This window comes from Dermacentor albipictus, chromosome 7 (genome assembly GCF_038994185.2).
Source record: "Dermacentor albipictus isolate Rhodes 1998 colony chromosome 7, USDA_Dalb.pri_finalv2, whole genome shotgun sequence".
NCBI classification, from domain to species: Eukaryota; Metazoa; Arthropoda; class Arachnida; order Ixodida; family Ixodidae; genus Dermacentor; species Dermacentor albipictus.
Genome location: NC_091827.1, coordinates 123,010,660 through 123,034,167, shown reverse-complemented (window position 1 = coordinate 123,034,167; position 23,508 = coordinate 123,010,660). Strand labels below are relative to the sequence as shown.

Sequence of the window (23,508 nt, the reverse complement as noted above, 5' to 3'; positions counted from 1 at the left end):
TTATGTAGATCTAGATTAAAAGAGAAGGCTTCGGTAACAAAGACTACGTGAATGAGAACATTGAGCGAGAAAATCACGGCAATAGAGGTGCCGCCACGTGTCTTTCACTAGGATACCTCTCGTGTGACGGCAGAGGAGGTCACGTAACCGTTACGTCAGCCCGTCCCTTTTGGCTCGGGCGATGGAACCTCCTTCGGTGGCTGTCAGCTAGATAAAGAAAGCCATATATGGCATCACAAGAAGAAAAAAAAGATGATACATTTCTAGATGAAACAGATATTGAGCAAAATGGGCGTATTAATTTCCTTCGCAGTCCCTTCATTTCCGCAAGTTTCACGAGCCACAACAGCGATCTGATTATAAGGCATGCCGTAGGATTACTTTAGATCCCTCGGGTTTATTTATCGTGCACCTACATTTCGATATCCGTGCGTTTCTGCATTCCGAGCCCATCGAAACAGGGACGCCGGGCCCACGAGGTCGAGCTCAGCAGCGCAACGACTGGGCTAGCGCAGCATGTCACAACGTGCATGTGGAATGAAAGGACACGTATATACACGTTGGGACAAAAATGTTCAGAACGATTCGTTGCTTCATGACTCCCTCATAGACTCTTAGCACGGTAACGTTTATTAAAGGGGTATATTCTCGCAGATTTGTGCACTTTTATTCTACAAGTTAAACATCAACTTCTACAAATTTAACTTCTATTAAAGGTAAGTAGGCGTGCACCTAAACTAGAGGTTACAACACTTTAACCGCTAGTATAGGCATACAGTATTGAGCGCCTTTGCCTAACTATAGAGGTTACTTGCTACAGTATACCGGTTGAACCATCAAAATGTTTACACAAAGCGGCTTGCTGGAGGTCCCAGATGGCAACCGCGCTGCGCATGCTCCGTGTAGCCGGTGTCGCCTAGCAACGGGGATGCGGCTCTTCTTTCTTTCGGGCTTCTTTCTGCTCGCGCCTGTACTTTCTTACGCGCTTCTTTCTGCGGCCGTATTATGGCTCATTCACACCTGCGACTTGAGGAGATGGAGCGACCATTTGCGACTCGCCATCAAAACGCGACCGAACGCGACTGATGTTCACACCAGCAAGCCCGGCTGAGCGCGACCCGCAAGTCGCAATCCCGGAGATTATCGTTCTCAGCGAGAATTCTCGAAATCTACGCGGAATCCGCCGCGACGCGGGAGGAGGCCGGATGTAGACATATTAAAGATCACTTCCGGTGCGCCGATGATTGGTTTATCAGTTTTGCGACCACGGTCGCGCGACTGCAAAATCGCGCAGAGAGCGACTGGCCCAAAATGATCGCTTTTCGAGAAAAGCGACTGTTTGCGACCACTTGCGGCTGGTCGCTTTGCGACCACTGCCAGTCGCCGGTGTGAATGAACCCTTATGCAGCCTACGACCGTGCGCGGAGGAATGTGCGCCTTCGCGGAGGACGCCCCTTTTCGGACGCTCTCCTTTTCGGACGCTGCCTTTACACGCGCTTGCGCTTCAGAGTAGTTCGCGCGTCCACCTCGTGCGGTTTCCAGGGCAAAGTGTGTCCCTGTGTCCCTCTCAGCCTAAGAAAAAATAAACATTACATTCTGCAGGCGACTTAGACCTTACGCGTACCGCAACATCTCCAGTTCGACCTCTAGGATATGAATACATTAATGCCACCTACTCCCCTAAAAGGCGCAACAAAGGTGAGCGCGGGAGCTACAGAAATTTCTTTACTTTCGAATGGTATATTGTAAGTGACAGACCCATATTCTTGTGGGTTACAATTGTGCAGCTGCTAACCAATAAATGACGCAAATTTTCGCTTTGCAAACGTCAAGTGTTCCGACCATTGGCTCGCGCTGCAGCTGTTTTTCTTCTCTTGCACATGCATTCGTGTTTACTCGGTGGATTGCTCCTAAGGTGTTATTTAGCATGCGAAAATAAAAAGAAGAAATGAATTAGAGCTGACTGATTTTCTTTCTTTTATTTTTACATGCGGAATGATGCCTTTGGAACAATCCACACAGTAAACGTAAATGCATACGCAAGAGGAGAAAAACAGCAACAGCACGAGTCAAGGGTCTGAACGCTTGATGTTGTTCACGGGCAAAGCAAAAATTTCCTTTATTAATTGCTTAACAGCTACAATATTGTACTCAACAAGAATATGCGTCAGTCACTTACTATGCCATTCGTAAGTAAAGATCTGTTCTCCCGCGCTCACCTTTGTTGTGCTTTTTGAGGGGTAGAGAAAAGTTTTTTTCACTACATATCCTTGCGGTCGAAGAGGAGATGCTACGGCTTGTGTAAATTCTAAGTTGCCAACAAAACGCAGTTTTTTTTTTGCTTAGGCTGAGAGACACAGGGACACCCTTTGGTGTGGAAACCACACGAGGTGGACAGGTGAACTATTTCAAAGCGCAAGCACGTGAAGAGACAGTATTCAAAAAGGACTGGCCGAGTGGCGTCCTCCGCTAGGGCTCACAATTCTCCGCGCACGGATGTAGTCTGCTTAATCCGGCCATGGAAAGAAGCGCGCAAGAAAGAAGAGGCACACGCAAAGAGAAGCGCGAAGGAAGGAAATGACGCGCCTATGTTGTTTGGCGAAAGCTGGCTGGGTGTACCATGCGCGGGTTTGGCCTTTCTGGTACCAAACCCAAGAGGTGGCGCGTCCCCGTAGCTAAACCGCAAAGAGCTCGGCGGACCATATAAGGAGCGGGGCCCATATAAAATTATCTGCAGAAAACGGCTCAGCTGAATAGGGTAACAAAAGGTTGCTTCCATTTAAATCACTTAAATCGTTGTATATCAACCAGCAAAGGGCTACTGCTAGTATCATTTCATATTTCTGACGAAATGAAACCCCCCGTGAGATAATCTACTGCTCAACATTTGAGCAAACATGTAACGGTAATGTTCCCATCAAGACAGTTCAAAACACAATATGAAGGCCTGAGTAGAAGGCACAGTTAGCTTGTATAAATATTTCGAGCATAAACTGACAGTTCCACAACTATAGTATAGGGTTGTTTAGAATGCAATATTTTTAACTGAAAATACAACATAGGATACACGACAAATACAGCAGGCCTTGCTGGCACATGACTAGATTTGAAACTTCAAAAGAATAGTATCAGTCGCATAATATCACAGGAAATCACTTGTATCATAGCGCGGTGTTTGAGCCATGGATGCCATCATTAAATCCGTGTTAACTGTCTATGTAAAAGTTTGCAGAGCATTCAGGAACCAAGAAAACAAGGCAAAGGTTAAGTATATGAGATCGCAGGCACTAAAGCATGAATTGGACACTTGTGTTCAGATCCAGCTTGGACAGTACCGGAAAAAAAAAGCTTTACACATCCTGTGCAGCTTTAGAGCAGGACACTAAATACGCCCCCAATGCAATGTAGCCGATGAAAAAAAAATATACAGAGTTTCGGCTATGGTGACACCTAAAAAAGAAGACGGAGCCATAAGGCCATGCATGCTTCCAAGCCAATATAGATGTAAATTAGCATCAAGACTAAAAACAAGTCTTTCAACCTACGTCTCAACAAAGATAACATAAAAAACAAATTTTGAAATTAAAGCTGTATACATGTCCATGTAAGCACTGGAGGAAGCATTTTCTCTGTGCATATGAGCAATAAGAATCTCTCAAAAGTAGTAACATTTGCATCATAATACACTATGAGCTATACATGACATCAGTGAAATACTCTTAACCGTCTGTATAAGTTTACACTTCGGTTAGCAAACAAGAAAACCAGGAAAATTTGAATTGCATCATGATGTTACAGGCACAATAACAGGAATGGGACAGTTATTATATCACCTTTTAAGACCACACAAGTATTGTTGCACACCCTGGTGTACATTAAGAATATAGTTCCAAAGACACTCCAAATGCAATATAGGAAATGCAAAAATGAAAGATTATAAATGTTTGAATATGGGTAACATCTGAAAAAGAAACACTACCACAGAGCCATGTCCAGCGCTTCCAAGCCAATATTATATGGAAAGCGGGAGGGAGACAAAAAAGCAGCCTTTCATGCTGTAATTGAGCAAGAATAAAATTAAGAACGGATGTTGAAATTACACGTCTATACGTGTTCATGCCAGTAGTACAAGCAATGCTTGCATGCATGTGAGCTAATACTAAAATCTTAGCAAATATAGACCGTTTCATCGGGCGAGGAGAATAGGGCGCGCGGAGAGCCTTTCCTCCTCTCTGGCTTGGGCGATCCGGCGCGGCGCTGCTTGAAAGTATTGCTGTCGCGTGCTGCGGAACGATTTCTTGATGTTTTAGATCGTACTCTGTGAAATTTACGCCGTATCTGTTCATATAAGGTCGTCAGGGAAGCCTTTCGGTGCATCGTTAACTACAATAGGCGGAAATATCTTTTGGGGGCGCAAAAATGTGACGCGTTTTATCAGCTGCGGTGTACGCACATTGTCAGTCGCGGTGTTTGTGTGTGTTGTGAACTATTTTGCTTATATCGGTTTTAATTCAGCAAAGAAAACCGGTGTCTCTGTATTAGCAGCATGAAATGCTAAATCTGCTCAATATCTGATCGCTTGGCGTAGGGAGTAAAACATAAGGCATAAGAGCGCATGCTCGTGCACGGCCAACCTAAGGCAACCACGAAACATCTAAGCGGCAGGCGCAATCAAATATTTGTGATGCACCGGCATCGTTCTCGCGCATTTCAAGTCTAGTAGGCTTGAAATAACCACATGTCTACGCTAGCCTTCCTGCATGAGGCCGATGGCGCTGCTCAACACAGCGATCACTGCGGTTGGTGATCCAGCACGGTACATATGTAAGCTGTGCGCTTCGGCATTGCCTTTTTGGCCTGCATACAGCCATAATATATGAGGGATCGCATAAAAAGAATGCGATGCCTATTTTTGAGGACAAAATTACGGTAATGCGTGTGAGTGCGTCGTAGAGAACGGAACGAACACAACCGAAAAAGAAATTCGGTTATCATCCTCTTTCTAGAAAAAGCAAGAGAAAACGGGCTAACGCCGCAACAGGGCCTCGCATAGTCACGCCGCACAACGTTTATAGATACATAACCGCTGATGCCGTATGCTTGGACAATGCGGTATATAGAACAAGATATATGTAATCTAGCACCTACCACTGCTTAGGACGCTCGCGCAGTTTGTAAACAGTCCCTTTGCTGGACAAGCGTAATTAAAGGGAAGCTGAAACACTTTTCGAAAAAAATGAGTTCTCTGCGGCATTCTACAGTTTTGAGTCCCCTGAACACGAATATCTCGTTCAAAAAGGGCGGAAACAAGCGCAAGCGGCTGTTTTTTCATGAAAACGCGCACCAGCGCCTCAGGGTATCGCGCGAACGCCGCTGTTGCCCGTGATTGGTCGGAGCCGCGGTGACGTCAGTGGCGGCAGTCGCCGGTCGGCGCCGCCGTTTGAGAGCGTAGCACGCTGTTCTGTTCTGGCTGCATAGCTGAGTTGTTAGCATTATGGAACGTTCTCGCTGTCTCGGACAGCTTGTATTTTCGCCGTACATGTTCGAACCGACAGCCGATACGGAAAACGATGGCGGCAACGACGATGTTGAGTGTGCCAAAAGCTAGAGCGATGTGTACACCTTCTCGCGCGCTGGAAATCTTAGCTGTTACGTATGCTTTTTTTTTCATGTAGCTGCACGTTCCAATGACGGGAGAAAAAATGCGCTAAAGTGTCACTGGGAACTTGCTGCTGGAAGAATACCGAAGCACTAACTTCTCATTAGATTGTAAACACGGGTACAATTCCGCGATGTCAAGCACCTTGCCGCTGCTTGTGTGAAGTCCCGTGGTTTTCTGAGCGTTGATACACGATCGCGAACATAAGTGCCGCGTTTCAAAGCGCGCACATGCAGTGCTGCGAGGTACAGTCATGGAAGTTGCTTATCATACACATCCAGATCGAGATGGTCAGGGGGATTATATGTGCAATATTCAGAATATGGTTCGACGACTTTGCGATTGTGGCTCGATCAAGAATCGGTATGCGCGCTCCATGCTAGTGTTGACATAAAGATATTAGGCAGTTTTAGCACCGCCGTGTGGTAAACATGATAACTGCAACCGTACGTCGAATGTCACTAGGCAAGCCTATACTCCAATTTATACCTCAGGTGCAACGTTGTGGAAGCTACGCACGAAGTCCGGTTACCAAAATTTATTACTGCGCGCGTTTCCGTCTATGGTTCGCAGCGTGCCAGCGGCATTTGCTCGCGCGAGCATGCACGTGAAGCTGCCGCGACGGGCTGCAATTAAAGAATGCCGAAAAGAAAATTGATTTAAAAGAACGTGTTAGCAGCCGTATAAGTACACGGATTGTTTCTATGGGTAAATTCTTTTTTTTTTTCATTCAGAACTGAGCTTATATATGAAAAGTTTTCTCAAAAATCGGGTCAAGAAACACCGAACTTTTTCTAAGTGCGAACGCAGCCACTGCAAGAAGTATCTCAAGCCTCCACAGCGTTGCACCTGATGTATGAAACGGAGTATAGCAACGCTAGCAACAATGCGTTTCCGCATTTGTCGTAAGGCTATCCGGCTATCGCGGAAATGGTCCAAGCACAGCACAGTTGATTTCGTCGGCACGAACCTATCTCTCCTCACCGCACTGCGCTGCAAGCTTCTTGTGCTTCGGGAACCTGTGAAACACCACATCGTCTCGCCCGCGTGTGTTCGCGCAGCCGAATGTTGCACAGAACGAGGGCATGTTGGGCGCCCTTGGCTGTAGGCACTCACGCAGCACAGAAGGAAAGAACAGTTTACGAAAATCGCAAAACAAACGTGAGCGGCGGCGGCGGCAAATCTCTCGTAGCGTCGTTCAGTAAAGCGCAGGACGGAAAGAGGCATGCCAGCGCATGCCAGCACGCCGGTCCGGCAGCTCGGTCCCCGCCAGTGACGTCACTCTCGCCGGTTCTCTCCTCTGGTAACCTCCTCACCCGGCGCTCCGGGAAGCGATGGGGGCGTGTCCGCGGGGGTGATTTAGAAAGCGATTTCCGCCCCTTATATTAACAAAACGAAGAAAAAAATTTCGGAACCGTAAATTATTAGGTCTGTTCTTCCCAATCCCAGCGATTCATGGAAATTGAAAACCGCTTCAGCTTCCCTTTAAGACTGCAAGGTATGCTGCTATCACTTGCCAAAACTATTTTATTCAGGGGCGGAAACCTCATCCATCGAACCAAGCAGTCACGCAATGTAACCTGCAGCGAACAGTTTGAACGCTTGTCAAAGTATAACATCACAGCTCCTATCGTAGCAGAACGGTACCCACGCTCACGCTGTTACGATCGTCGCGTATGTTTCATGGCTCCTAAACCGCAGCTTAGAAATAGAGGATAACACTGCAATAAGGTCACATTAGTGACTGGAATATTCAGAAATACACAATTCATCTCCTAGGCTGATTGTAGACTCGAATATTCGCGCACACATCGCGCTGCGTGTTCCGTCCACCTCAACGCCAGCAGAAATTCCGGCCATGACGCCTTAAACCACTTCAGCTCGTCGCAAAGAACCGTTTACCACGTAGAAGACGCACGTCATACTAAACAGGCCGCACGGCGCCGAAAACAAACGCCAGAATCTGCCGCCGAGCGTATACCTGCCATGCAAAAGACCGCTTTCACCCAAGCCAGTATGGCGCTGCTCATAGGCGGCGCCACTGCGCTCATAATATGGCGGCGCCTACGAAAAAACGGTCTATACCAGACGAATATTTCAAACATGCTGACTAATGTGTAGCAATGTAAAATAGTAAGATCATCACACTTGAATTGTGGCACTTGTATGATACAACACACACGCCACCACAAACATCAAGTATCACCTTAAATAATGCATAGCTCACTAGTTAACATTTGTAGGTATTTAAAGTAACTGCTCATATTGCAAATAGAAAATCAAGCGTACTGAGTTTGATCACGTTGTTATATACATTTCTATTGCTGGCACCACAAGTATTCACTCTCAAAGTCCACTTTAAAGCACGCTGACCTTGTTAAACAGGCTATCGTCTAAGCATGATAGAAGCTTTTCGCTGTATTTTACTGCGATAATGTATCAGGATCACAGAAGGCCATGTGACACGAACAGGAAAGCTATGGCATCTGTATATGCAATGTTCGTTTGTACGCGGACAGTTTGGGAACTCAAGGTTGGTCTCTTATTTTTCTTCGCGGCCATGAAGCAATAATGAAAAAAGACCTTCGAGCACAGCGCTGCGTGGCAGAACACATTTATTGCTACAGACGAACCAGTAATGATGCAAATAGACATAAATGTTGAAGATTCGTGTACAATATGTCTAAATAGAAACACATATAACATTTATACTATCATAAGGAAGATGATATATCAGCCCTGTTGACAGCACACTTGTGTCTGTTTGCGGCCAACATGTCAGCTGTTAATTCCCCGATCTCTAGTGGAGCCTACAAGAACAGAATAGTAATCTTAAACTCTTACATTTACTTGTTTAAGTCGCACTGCTAACAGCTATCAACATTTAATGAAAGAGGCATAAATGTACCACAAACAGGCAAAATATTAGCACTGAAAATATAATTAAACACGCAAAATTTAAGTATATTCTATCAAGGACATTTCAGTAGCAATAAACATTCAAGGTTAAATATTTAAAAAAGCATTGATCAATTCAAAGTAATCATGCAAATTAATTTCCAAGTCAGTTCGTACTCCTCTTCAGTACAAGTAACAAGACCGGAAGAATGTGACGGTTTAAGAGTAAAAATGCGATATCAAGTGATTACGAAATGTACTGCAATTATTATTCTTTAATTAAGGACAGCTTACAATTCATTTGTAAACATATGACCATGTCAGCACAAAACACCAGTTCCGTGCGTGAGGTCTAATGCTGTGCGTACGCACAAAAGTCCAACATGTACTCGAGCTTTAAAAATAACCAACACGGTCAGTCATAGAGACAAAAAGAACGTGTTTATGAAGCGAGGGAGTAGTGCGCATCAATAAAACTCAGTAGCGTAAGCATGAGCATGAATTGACGGTGAAATATACGACACACACACACACACACACCAGCAAATAAATAATTTAACAAGAAGCATTGCTTACCTGGGTCACATTTATTGCTGTCTTCAGTATCCATTACAGCAGTCACAACATAAGCGATGTTCACCCCTCTCGCGTAAGCGAAGAACTTTTACCACGTTCCATCGGCAATGCGGGTCCTTGCAGCGGCCAGCGCCACGCAGCGCGCCAATATGTCACTGCTTTACGGCGCCATTGCTTCTTTTCAGCGGCTCGCGCACCTTTAGGAGTCTTTTTGGTAACTCGACCACGCGTCACGAGCGAATAAGACACACAACACGCTTGGTAAGCGCACTCCACGAAATCGGAGAGCATTTAAACGTGGTTAAAGTGATGAAACAACGCGCGATCCGACCGTTATGAAAAGACCGCATCGGCGATGCTCTTCCCGGCATGCTCCTTGAGAGCTACACAAGGCAGAGGAGATATGACTGCGCTCGCGTTTGGCTGAAGCTGAAGAACGTTCGATTATGGCGTCCATCTACAGAGCGCAAATAAAAACTATAATCCAGCTATACTTCCGCCAAAGTGTCACATAACAGCATATCAAGATTCTAATATTCTATAGTTTAAAGATGTTGCTGTTCGTTTGTATTTGTATATTTTCTCTCTGCTCATTTGGCCAGCCGCCATTGTGGCCTCATACCGTGAGTGCCCGTTGTTAGGATCGGCCTGCAGGGGTGCTGCTCTGCAAAACTATTTCAGCCCGCTGCACGTGCTTCGATCGACCCGCGGTGCTGGCGCCCTTCGGAGAACCCGCGAGGACGACAGCACTAACCGACCATGCGCCTGGTTCAGAGAATCGGTGGCGGCAGCAGGGCGGGCCACGTTTGGCGCCCCGTGTATTGTTGGGTGATTTGCCGGGTTGTCATGGTCTTATTCTGCAGCTAGAAGAGCTTTTCCTAACAAAAGGATGCTTGCGGTACGGGGGCCCCAGGATTCGTCACAGTCTGCTGACACTCCTGGCGACTACAGGAGAAAGGCAGCTCTGGAATTTAGAGGCGCAAGACAATGGACAACTTGCAGCCGCGCTGCGGGGGTCAGCTCGGGGATCCGACGCGACTTTCAAGACTCAAGATATTGGACCACCGGCGAATCAACTTCGATGACTGGTCGAACGGTTCTCTCACCTAGGGAACTAGGGACCAATGGAGTGTTTATAAGCGGCTGTTGTCGGCTGCTAGTCAGTGCTCGTCGTCGTGCTCTGTGCTCGTGTTCGTGCTCGTGAGCAGTGTGCTCGTTTGCTGTGTGTTCGTCTTGCGTGCTCCATTTGGGAGCCACGCCAGACTGTCGATGTATCTCTTGTTTAAAATGTAAATACTGCAAATAAACCCTGTACGCCTAGTTCCTCCCAAGTTCCTCTCTACGACAACTCCTTCAAATGGTGGCAGCGACGAAATCGTCCGTCAAACTCCGACATCTGCATGCCAGCGGTGGCATCGACCTCTTCAAATCTTACACCGTTCATCTCTCTACGAGACCTTACTGCAGCGGCTGTCGCCCGCTGTCATGTGAATGTAGCGGCGTTATTATCGCATGCTAGCGAGCGAGCAAAAGCGGTGCGTGTCTGGCGTTCTCTACAAGGAACCCGACATTTGCTGTAGTTTAGGAACCACCTCCTATTATGCGTTAGAATGGAAAAAAAAATAAAAGAAACACAGAGGCGGATTACGCTCTGTTGCAGTGTACAAAATATTTTTCTCCCCTACGGAATAGTTATTCGGCCTGCTCGACGCTTTCATTCTGTCGGTCGTCGAGCTTTTACGGTATTCCAGCGTGCGCCCGCATGCACCCTTCAGTGTGCGTCCTGCTGTCAAATGGTGCCGTGTTTCAGGAGAAGATTTCAAACGCGACCAAAGGAAGCTTTGATGCTCAAATAAAAAAAATTATTGGGTACAAATGTATATTCAATCACCATAATGCATATGCGTTTAGTTTTTCTACAGGCATGTTTTATAGCACAGCATATTATGCAGGCAGCGATAGCGGTAGGCTTTCCACCACACTGAACCGTAGTTATAATTTATGGCGCAGCATCGTTCACAATATTCTGCGATGTGTTTAATGTTTCAGCGGCTTGCTTTTACATTATAATGGCACGTATGTAGTATATAAAATTGGTCACGGAATTGCTGCTGGTTGACTTGAGCATGCGCTCGTGCAAGATTTAAGCTTTTGTTTTATATAGCAAAAGCAAACATTCCTGCTGGAAAAATAACATATTAATTTAGCCCAACCTGCCTCCGTCCCGCGGCCGCACACCATATTTTGAACGTTATTCCTGGCTGAAAATATATCAGGATTGCCAATGTGACACAATAATCGGCAAACTTACACTCCATACAATAGGTCCCCTGAGTCCCGAATTACAACTTTCTTTATATAAGTTACAATCTAAAAGTTACAAGACATTTGGCGTTGAAGTAATATCTAAAATAGCATACTTCGACACGTAACTTCTAGCCACGACTGAAATTAACGAAAACATAAATATCATGTTGATTTAGTAACCTCGTAACCTTTATGTAATAGGTTCCTTGGAAATAAAGGTAAACTTAAACGTTACCGTGCTAAGAGTGTAGTTTTCTGCATAGAGCGTAAGTTTCGTGGGCCGATCTCGGACATAGTGCGTTATAAAAATGTGCCCAAATCACGGTTTAATGGGCGTAGCTGCATGTATAACTGTAAGCGTGAATGTATGCGTAACCGTATCAATAAACTGTATGCATGGTGCTTGTATTGTAGTTTTTTGCTTTCCCTTATGTTCTAAATTGCATTCATGATTTGTATCTTTAATGCAGTGTTAGCAGGCAAGTTCGAATATGACCCGATAAAATCGAACTGAATAGTGAACATTCGCTTATTTCGACATTTTACTATTTCATTTTTTCCCGGAATATTCAGTGTAGAGAGCCGCGCAATGCCGCTTGCGTCGCAGATCCCCCCGTGCTTAGTACTACCGAAGCGAACGCCTCGCTGGGTCGTTTTCGGCGCAAAACGGGGGCAGCCGCAAGCCCGCCGCGCACGGCTCACGCGGTCGTAGACTTTCGCTTTGCGGAGCACTTCCGCCCTGCTGCATTCGCTCCCCGACGTTGGCCGAAAGCGAGTGCCACACACGCCCGAAAGCCGCAATTTACAGAACGATGGCGCTTAAGCCGGGGCTGCCCCTGTTGGTAAAGGCTCCTCTACGTCGACGGTACGGATGCAAAGCATAAAGCGACGCGGACACAGAGAACGGCAACAAAAGGACTGCGTATTTCAAAAAGTGCGAAAGCATTTTTGAAAGTCGAGCCGATTAGCCGCCGCAAGGCACGCACTTATTATGTATTGGAAAACAAAATTATGGAGTTTTAGGTACCCAACCCACGATTTGGTTATGAGGGACATTGTAGTGGGGGACTCCAGAATAATTTGAACCACTAGTTCTTCAACGTGCTCCTAAATCTATGTGCACGGGTACTTTCGCCCCCATCGAAATGCGGCCGCCGTGGCCGGGATTTGATCCCGCGTCCTTGTAGCAGGTTCAACAGCATAGCCACTAGGCTTCTACGGCGGGTCGTGTCGGACACCGACGCGACAGCGAACTTAACGCCGCTTCAATCGTCGTCCGTCTAATTCGTACGCTTGATATCGGCACTGATCACTAATGGGAGACCTGCATACCTGCGAGCGTTTCATCGGCAAGCATTCCGCGACCACTTGCGGCCCGTTGCCACATAGGCCAGCGGCTTGTTTTCGTCGCGGCCACGCTACCTAGGCAAATAGTCCTAATCAGTGCTGCGTCATTGGGCGTCGGCGACCTAAATTACGGTTTGGTGCGACACTCGGGAAACAGGTAAACCGCCTCGCCAAGGAAAGCGAGTGTAAGGCATAACATCAAACTTCGCGACACACCTTACTCTCATTCCAGATGCCGTTCGCAGAGACGCATCTGTGGTCAGGATTGGGGGCTCAATCCAATCGCTTGAACCACCATGACAGCATCACTATGGTGGTGTGGGAAGTAATGCATGACAACAGCACGCATACGACGGCGTGACAAAGACAGCATGAGTAGTGCCCGATGATAAAGCTGAAATAACACCAGTGCAACAACGACGGCATCACGAACACGAGCCCATACATAGCGGCCGTTGGAGAACTCGGGCGTCAGGGTTGGCGCAGAAGACGTGACGACGACGGCATGAGGAGAGTCAACTCACAAAGGACGGCACCTGAATGACCACCCGACCAGGAGCCAGCCAGATAGGCTCGAGAGAGCTGAAGGAAGCTAAGAGTGCTATTCAATTAAAAAAAATATTGCCTCAGAACACAGGGCCAGTAATATTGTGAGAATTTTATTCGTCATCTGCTCATCGTAATGTTACTAATTTCTTAGCAATACGGTGGTAAAAACAGTACTTATTTCCATTTAACCCATTTAACATATCTTAAATTGAAAAATAAACACATACTTCGGAGACGTTATTAACGAATCATTAGTAACGTTATTAAAGTAACCAAGCTGCTGGTAGTGCTGGTATACTAATTTAGAGTTGCGTTTAGTAAGATTAGACCGTGGTGAATACCTTTATTTCGACATTTGCGTTACTGAGAGATTGCTGCTACTTGTTAAGCAATGCTAGGAAACTACCGAGCATTAGTGCACCGTGTTTTCTGGCCCCCCAATATGGTAAGCATTAAATTGGGTCGAAAATTTCTTCTGGTACTCGATAGGCGATCCGATCGGTGGCTTTATTTTTACAGTGAAGCTGCATATGCATCAGATTCGTGCCACCTGCGAGCGGAAATGATCACCGTGAGCAATGGCTCGAGCGTCGTAGCCTTTCGTTGGCGCCCGTCGGCGCAACCGCGGGAACGCGCTCGTCGTCGCCGTCCACGGGTGGCTCCGTTGCCGGCCGTCATTCCAGCGTTGAACTTCTCTTCTGTTGTCGTAATGCGGAGGCCGCGTTAACGGGGTTATGCGCCATTCATTGATTTACGTCACGGAAACATTTAATAACAGAGGTGATACGCGAATGTGTGTGCGCACCTACATCGCCACTGTGACCACAAGTTAGATACGTTCGTACCTTTGTCCAGTATTCTTTATTGTTCATTCAAGAATTACCCCGCATTGCCCGAAGGCGTTAAAGCAGGGGGGTTAGAGGAGGGAAAAAGCAGATCTTCATTCGTACAGCATACTTGCTCTTCACACAGCTGATTCCACTCCACAATAGTTTTGACTAAAACGGAATCCGCAATCAAGTACGTCCTGGCACGGTACTCGCGGATTTTAGGTGAATGGCCATTACGCCTAGAAATATAATGTGGTTCTTTCAAGTAGCTTTTCCTGCTAATTCCAGTCTTATTATTAAATATGAGGTATGAAAACTTCAGTCTCTACTTTTTCCGCCGCAAGGAAAGCAGTTCCCAATTCAATTCGAGTCTCATTTCAGTAAAACTTTCTCTCCGCCCATACCACCCCAGGACAAACCTAGCAGCTCGGTTTTGAATTCTTTCCAGTTTATCAATTAGGTTTTTTTGCGCGGGGTCCTAGACGGCACAGGCGTATTCTTTAAATTGGTCTCACACATGTTAAGTAAGCAGTTTTCTTTAGTTTCGGCTGTGAACATTTGAAGTCCCTCTGAATAAAATTGAGTGCCCTACCAGCTTTTACAATGACGTCATCCACATGAGCAGACCTGAGCAGTCGGATGATAGCGTCACAGCTAGATACTTGTATATCGGTTAGTTTTTTATCAGGGTATTATTTATCTGGTAAAGACTTACAATCCGTTTCTTCTTCCTTCTAAGACATACATGAACACACTATTTTAAATTCAAATTCATCTTCCACGTGGAACACCAAGTATTAATGCATTCTAAATCAAATTGTAACATGGCAGCATCTTGTTCACTCTTAATTTTCCTATAAACAACACAATCATAGGCAAACAACCGTATACATGAAGAAATACCAGCAGAAATATAATTTATATAAAGTAAAAACAATGGCCCTAGGACTGAGCCCTGTGGGACTCCTGACGTCACATCAGCGTATGCCGAGCTTTTGCCATTCAAAACAACCCATTGTCGGCGCTGAGACAGATAATTTTCAATCCAAGCGAGTACGCTTGTAAGCTTGAGTGAATACTTAACATTTTAAGTTTAATAAGAAAGGGATGTGACACTGTGTCGAATGCCTTGCGAAAGTCTAAAAAGACACAACCTGTTTGTCCTCCCTTGTCGACATCGAATGCTAATTCATGATAAAATTCAATAATTGTGTTGTGCAAGATAGACCTTTCCGAAACCCGCGTTGTTCTTTGATTAGTATATTATTATTTGTTATATGACGCATTATCTCGGTATATAAAATATGCTCAATGATTTTGCACGAGATGGATGTTAGTGAGATAGGCCTGTAATTTGCGACATCTCTTTTCGAACCCCCTTTATGAATAGGTGCAACTTGAGCGCTTTCCCAATCATTAGGCAAGAGTCCTGTGGGTAGCGATTTCACATAGATTAAATAAAGGTACATCGAGATAGGTGTAGCACAACGCTTTAGTATACGTGGAGATATATCATCCGGACCGTTTGCTTTGGTTTCATCTATTACCTTTAGGAGTGCCTCGATGTCTCTAACGCTTAATTCAACTTGTTCCATTAAAGCAAGTGTGCTTGCATGTGGTGCAGAGCTATGATTGCATTTAGGTAGGAAGACAGATTGAAAATATGTATTCAAACGCGTTGCCTTTTCAGTATCGTCTGTAATTATTTGTTGATTACAAACAATTTCATTTATTCCTACAAAGTCTGATCCGCATCCTTTTAAACACCTCCAAAAATGTTTAGGACTAGTTTTCATTCTGTCGTTGAGTGTCTTAAAGTACTCTTCCTTCGTATTTTTTTATAGCAAACATATACTCCTGTGTTACTTCAGATAACTACTTAACTACGTCCGTTCTGTGTTTTGTGCTAATAGCTTCGCTGGTCATTCACCTTCACAGAGCGGAATAGTTCATAAATTTTAAAACGTAAGCTTTTCTTCCTCATCGAGCCCTGTTTCGCCGTCGCCGCAAATTTGACCTTCATTTGAACGCAGCTGGCCCGCCGGCGCTAGTCGCCGTGTGACCACATGACTCGCTGAGCGGATGGATGGATAGATGTCATTTGCGACGGACAGTAGGTTGCGCCACCAAACTCTTGCTATTGTACTGCCTAATGTCCTACCTAGGTTAAACGATAATAAAAAAAAAACACTATGAAGTCCCTCAACCAAACTTCCTGAGCCCTATTACGAAATGTGCTTTTGCACGTCTCCGGTTTTTGTCGTTTCCCTACTTTTATTCCAGCAGTCCTACAATCGCCTCCTACTAATCCCTATTGCGGACATGTTTACTCTTCCACCGCTCTCACTGAACCCAAGGGCTTCAAGGAGGCCAGTGGTGCCTAAATAGACCGGTGGATAGACGTCTTCACATTTTAATGAAACCTTTTCCATAGTTTACCTATAGCTTTACCACAGCAAGCACATGCTTCTCTCTGTCTTCTTATATCTCGCTTTATAGGTGCGTGTTCAAAGGCATCCCGAGCTCGCTTCGAAAAGTAATGAGCCTCCCTTTGAGTCGTCATAAATTGTTTCTTTCCTGATTTCGTTTTTTCCTCTTGAGCAGTTACCCTTCGCAGGTTTCTTTTCCATTGCCGCCACGCATGAGATTATTTTGGCCTCTTTAACTTTGCGCTTGACGTTCTTTGTTGCTGTGTTGTCCACCCTACAGGCCGCATGCTTGCTGGTAAGCTTCCTTGTTCCACTGTGAATCAATGTTTTTTCTGTACAGATAACTGAACACTCTCCCGGCCCATTTATTTCTTCCATATTGCTCAGCCGTTCTTCATAGTCAATTTTCCTGCGAGCTTCCCTTACTTCAAAACTAGTCCAGCCCATATCACTCTGCAGAGCTTAATTTGTAGTCTTCCCGTGAGCGCCCAATGCGAGGCGACTCACTGACCTTTCGTTCCCATCGAGTGCTGATTGTACTCCTGATTTAAAGCAAACAACCGCATTCCTGAAAGTAAGTCCTGGTACCACTACACCTTTCCACATTCCTCGGAGGACCTCGTACCTATTGTATCCCCATAGCGCTCTGTACTTCATTATGGCTGAAATTTTCTTCCCCTTGACTGTTTTTTTTTCTGTTTTTCTATATACCTATTGCCTTCGTTTATCCATATACCAAGGTATTTACATTCTCTTACCCGAGGTATTTCCTGGCCCTGCATTGCCACTGTCTCTGCACTGTTTTCATTGAATACCATAACACCTGATTTTCTAACACTAAATTTAAAACCTAAATTGTTGCCTTCCTGCCCAGACGTTGCAAATAACTTTGCTTCTTAGCCAGCAAAACAGTGTCGTCCGCATAAAGCGAACGTGGAAGCTTCTGCTCTACTACTGTACCCGCCTGTTTGTATGAGAGATTAAACCCCATATTACTTCCTTCTTGCGCCCTCTCCGTCCTCACCATGTACATCATAAACAGCAGTGGGGATAAAGGGCACTCCTGCCTCAGCCCCTTGTTGATATGAACTTTCTCCTCGCTCCTCATCCCTTCCCATTTAACGCAAACGGTATTTTCTTGGTAAATCTCTCTCAAAAGCTGTATACAATCGTTACCTAAGCCTTCCCCTTCCAGGATATCCCACAAAATGTTGCGGTCCACGTTGTCGTAGGCTCCTGTAATGTCTAAAAAGGCCACATACAACGGTCTGCTTTCTACTTTTTATATTTCAATACACTGAGTAAGAGCAAATAAGTTCCCATCGAAACGCCTACCTATTCTGAAGCCATTCTGAAGTTCTCCCAAAGTGCTATTATTCTCTGCCCATGATTGAAGCTTTAATTTGATAGCCTGCATTGCTATCTTGTATATTACCGATGTAACGGTCAACGGTCTATACGAGTGAATCCTATCTTTCTCCCCCTTACCTTTAAAAATTAAATTCATTCTACTTTGTCGCCAACGGTCTGGTATTTGTCCATCTTTTAAAGTTTTTTCAACTGCTATCACCAGAGCTTCCTTACTTCTTGGTCCTAGTTCAATAATCAGCCTAACGGGAAGCTCGTCTAGCCCTGTGGCTGCAGGCTTAGGAATTTTCTCTTCGGCTTTCTTCCAGCAGAAATTTGTCAGCACCAGGTCCTTTGCCACCTGGGTCTCTTTCATTCTCTTTTTTTTTCTTTCAATACAACCTCGTCTTTGCTTTGGTAAGATTCAGCTGTTATTTTTCGGATTTAGTTTATTGCCGCTTCCCCTTCCAGTTTGTTTCCATCTTCGTCTAGGATATGTTTTTGTATTGTTGTTGGCTTCCTGCCTAATAATTTTGTGGTTCCAACATATTGCAGGTGCGACTTTCGTTTTCTCACGTATTTCTGAGAAGCAACGTTCACATTGATCTTTTATCTTTGCTTGCACCAGTATTTGCACTATAGGGTTTTTCTCCCGGTATATTTACCATTTACTGGTTATTTCATCCTGCGGCAACTGCGCTTTCTTTGTCTGCCTGAGCTCTTGGGATGCTTTCTTTCGTTCGGCGATCGCTTCTCCTATCTCCCTGTTCCACCAGATTTTCGGTTTCTTTTTCTTTTGCAACGAATATGTTGTTTGTCTTTCTGTATTTCTGTCGTTAATACACTTAGAAGCTCACTACATTCCCACTCTTTATTTGGCCATTTGCCAAGTTCTTCCTCGACTCTAGTGACTGTATTTATTATTTGTTCAGCGTTCAAATTTGGATTGGTCATGTTGCACTCCTTGCTCTCCTTCCAAACTACATATCCCATTTTCTAAATGATGCGTTTATGGTCTCTGCCTATGTTGCTATACCCTTCCTCATCAATGACAGCTTTGGCCGCGTTCCGAATGAAGATGAAGCTATTTCTAAGATACGTGGACGACTGCTTCTGCATTATCCCTCGCCGGCACGCAGCACATCTCCTCGAGCACCTAAATTCCTTTAAGCCGAGTATACAGTTCTTGGCTGAAGAGGAAAACAATGGGCGAATTTCTTTCCTGGATGTCCTCGTAGAGAGGATTTCAAGCGGCTTGAGGACTAGTGTCTACAAAAAGCCAATGCAAACCGGAAAGTACCTGAGCTTCGACTCGGCGCACCCAATTGGGCAAAAACGATCCGTCGCAGCAGCACTCTTCTCCCGGGCATTTCGCGTCTGCTCTAGCCCCACGAAACGTAGGCAAGAGCTACAGGTTATAAAAAGGGACCTGTTGAACAATGGCTACCCTCGACAACTGCTCAGAACGCAGGAGCGCAAAGCAGCGAAGCCCCGCCGTGAAACGGCGAAAGAAACAGTGAAGCGCGCGGCGGTACCCTACACAGTGGGAACAAGCGAAGCCCTGGTACGAATTTTTAAGGGCTACGGTGTTCAGATCGCCCACGTGCCTTCCCGAAAACTTGGCCAGCAGCTGGTACGCGCAAAAGACCCTTTGCAACACGCGGACTACCCGGGAGTGATTTACAACATACCCTGCAAGGAGTGTGACGTGTCGTACATCGGCGAGAGTGGAAGTTTTAAACGGCGCTTGAGACAACACATGAATGACGTCGCCAAGGGCCACACAGCGGCGAACGCCCTGGCGGAGCATTACGAACCAGACACATCATTGACTGGGACTCGGCAGCCATCATCGCAAAAGAAAAACACATATCTGCCCGTTTCCTTTTAGAATCATTTCACATCCAATCAACTAGACACACGATAAACAGGATGCGGGGTAATCTTCCCGAGATATGCACCCGAACACTGCGCCACCTCACCCATAAATAGCCGCGCGCCCATGCTTACATCTTCATTCTGATCAAGGGACCCATAGGGGGCCCGAAACGTTGGTTCTTTATTTTTATTTTTATTTCATGCTTGGCGAGTGAACCTATTTTGGCACCATTATGTTTCCTCGCCAGACGAGTTTCCGTCGAACACTTGACTATGGCTGTAGTCTGCTGTCGCAAAACAGATAAGTGCAAAGCCACGCCAAAACACCTGCTGGCGGCCGCTTCAGAAGTGGTACGTCCATATAAAATTTAATGAAGCATACTCGTAGGAGGCCACAAGCGTCATAGCTAGCTGTCATGAGTCAATAAAGAAAGAAAAATGAGGGAAAAGCAGAAGATAAGATGAGTAGAACAAAGCACGAGCAGTCGGTACAGAAAAAAAAAGTTAGAGAGGGAGAGCGTCCGAATAAAAAGGATACTATATATGAAAGTACTGCAAAAGTGCACGTGGTGCTACGTTGCCAACGGGAAAAGAAACACGTAGCCGAAGAGAGCGGCCCGGCTACGCTATGGAACGACGAGGGCCAGAAGGAGCTGGAGGCCGGACAGGGCGGGTGGAGCGCGCAGATGTCAGAGCAGATTTCTCTTGTATATGAACGAATCGACAGTTCTTATGCGGGTGACGTTGTGTGGCCTTTCGGCGCGTCACGATTAGAGAAGACGGACCCAAAAAGCTCAGAAAAAGAGGCAACAAGTTTTCGTAATTATTCGAGGGTGGTTTAGAGGCAAGTTAAGAGTCACAAATGCGTAGCTATGAATTAGAGGGCTAACACTTGTATGTGGCGTCGAAAAAAAAGGAGTTCAATAGTAGAAGTAATGTATAAAAGCTACGACCGGTTGGATTAGCAAAATGTGTTGTTGGAACGTTATATTTGATCCGTCTTGTCGATGATCGTTCATCATCATCGTTTTGCTCATCACGAGCTCCGCTCGCTAAAGCATCAAGTTATTTTTTTATTCGCTGTTCAATTAAAAGAAGAGCATGTGTTTCGGACGTGCCGTATCTATTCAATTGAGAAGGCGAGGTAGCCGGCAGGCCTTGTGGCCCACCACATGGTGCCGACAGCCCCCGAGATCTCCTGAACGGTGTCAAGCTCATCGATTGACGGTAACACGCTGCGAAACCTGTGCCTTTGGCGAATAGTTCCCAGCTGCCAACTGACTCATGGAATGGCAGCTCCGATGACGACAGTGCCTATGTTCGCAATTGGACGACATCGCAGAAGAAGCGGAAGGCATTCTAGGAGTACAACAAGAGTTATAAACATCGCAGCTCAGCGTTTTACATGACCGAATTGGCGCACTCTGCCTGCAGATAATGAAAATTGATGAGAACAATCTAAAACAGACGCTTGACGATCTAAGCGAGAGCGAGATGTTAGACAACTGCAAATATGGAGGCAAGATTGCTACAATGAGGTCAAAACGTCGTTTCGAGCTTCAAACCAGCTGTACGTCCCAAGTGTCGCACCACACGAGCAGCGAAGCTTCCATCAAGGTCAAGTCTACAATCATGCATTGGAACTCATGAAATTAGATGGTAGCCGAATGCAATGTCACCATTTTTGAACACAGTTTTCGTCGGCAGCACACAATGAGGAAGAGCTCCACACTGCTGGAAAATTTAACCACCTGACCACTCTACTAAGTGGAGCAGCCGCTTCGGACATATACGGATTCCAAACAACTGAAGAACGCTACCAGTACACCATAGATATTCACAAGAAACGCTTTGGAGATTACAGTGCAGTAATTGAAGAGCGTCTTCGAAGTCTTTTACATCTCAGACCGATCTCTCAAGAGCGTCTTCGAAGTCTTTTACATCTGGGACCGATCTCGTGCTCTTCGAACATCACGCAACTTCGAGGCCTCTATGGCCAAAAGTACAGCTGCATCACCGTGCATGTGAGCACTCTCAAAGCTCTTTGCACGAGCCCCTCCACTTACTCTTCTGTGTTACCAGAGATTCAAGATATCAAACTTAGCGGTGAAATTTCATAAGATTTACAAGGCGACGACGGGGTCCACAGCGGTATCAAAGATTCAAGCGGAAATAGACTCAGAGAACCGGATGACGAAAGCAAAAAAAAAAGGAATTACGAGGTCTTCTGGACTAGTTTGATGAAGAACTTCAGTGCTGGGAAGCTGTGCCAGCATAAGTCTCCAAAAACGCCAGAAGTCGTAAAGAAAAAAAAAGAGGAACATCGCGATCTGTACAGCGTCGCAACGTGGCATGAGCAATGGGTTTACAAAGTGTGCTAGAGAAGCCTGACTTGTGCCTGTCTAGCAAATCAGCTAAGCCTGCATCAACAAATAAGTGAGTTTGATATAAAAAAACAGATTCTCACCAAGGGCAGGCGCTGTTTTTGATGTCTGGATCAAGTTCGCATGGTAAGAGACTGCCGAGGAAGACGAAGGTGCGACAGATGTTTTCTACGACATGTCTCTTCTATGCGTGACCCTGAGTTCAAGAAGAAAGAGAACGAGGCGTCTACGACAGGAGCAAACTTTCTTTCTGAAGAAGCGATCCCTGTTGTATTATTGCAGTCCTTGAAGGAGAGAGCAGCAGGCACGACATCTTCGATGCATTAAAGGATACTTTTCAAAGGTGGAAGTCAGCGCAGCTTCATTGCCATGGATGCATCATGCACATTCGGCTGTCAGTTTCTACAAGAGGAAAAGGTAACTATAGGAGTTTTCGGAAGACAGAATTAACATTCTGAAAACAATTAGGAGAGTCCGCGGGACCGTCTTACCTGAAAACTCTGATAAACCTACGGAACTCGAAGCTCTAGAAGTGGAGGCCATCTGTAGCGAGCTCATTCCCATTCCAGCTGGATTAGTTATAGAAGATTAAGGAAACTCGATTGGATACATGAGCCCTTTCTTTATATGGAGACACAGGAATTCTGAAGCGATCCTTCAGACTATTGCTGGCAACCTGTGACCGGCAACGTGGCAACCGTGTGGTAGAAATGGAAGCGACTAGAAGATGTGCACGCTACATTAGGATGCACTGTCACAATCTTTTCTTTAGTCCATCGCATCCCATCTAGCGGACGCATGGGCAAAATGAAGTCTAGACGTAGGTGATCCTCAAGACTCTGGCATTCCCAGATTTCCGGGCGCCGGTATGAAAAGTCCGACCTTCGAAACGAATCTGCCCATCTTTTCCTACGCAAGCGAATCAGCACACGGGGCGTTTGAATCCATGTTTGATTCTACAGGTCGCCTGTAGAATCTGTACAATTCTGCTCGCAAAGACAACAATAGCGCCAATAAAAACAATGGCACTGGCTTGACATGAGCTAATGCCTGCTTTGCTAGCACCACGCACGTACCGTTACCTTTCAAGGAGCTGTGACGTAGTCTACAAAAAAGTAACAAGTCGGCCCGACTTGCAAATTACGCTCTGCTGGATTTCAATTAAACCGACGACACGGTAAACCTTCGTCAGAAACGGGGTGGCCGAATTCCACAAGCAAGCTAATGGATTCTTCTTTTTGGCGCTTATGCACATGCAAAGAAAATCCGGCAGATTTACTGACGACAAGACTCTCAGCTGACAG

The 23,508-nt window shown here is 45.7% G+C and overlaps 1 protein-coding gene across 14 annotated transcripts in view; it reads right to left on the bottom strand.

The window, feature by feature from the left end:
• The window catches only part of LOC139048142 (uncharacterized), a 401,037-nt gene that overhangs the window by 161,783 nt on the left and 215,746 nt on the right, over window positions 1-23,508 (bottom strand). The window lies entirely within an intron of this gene.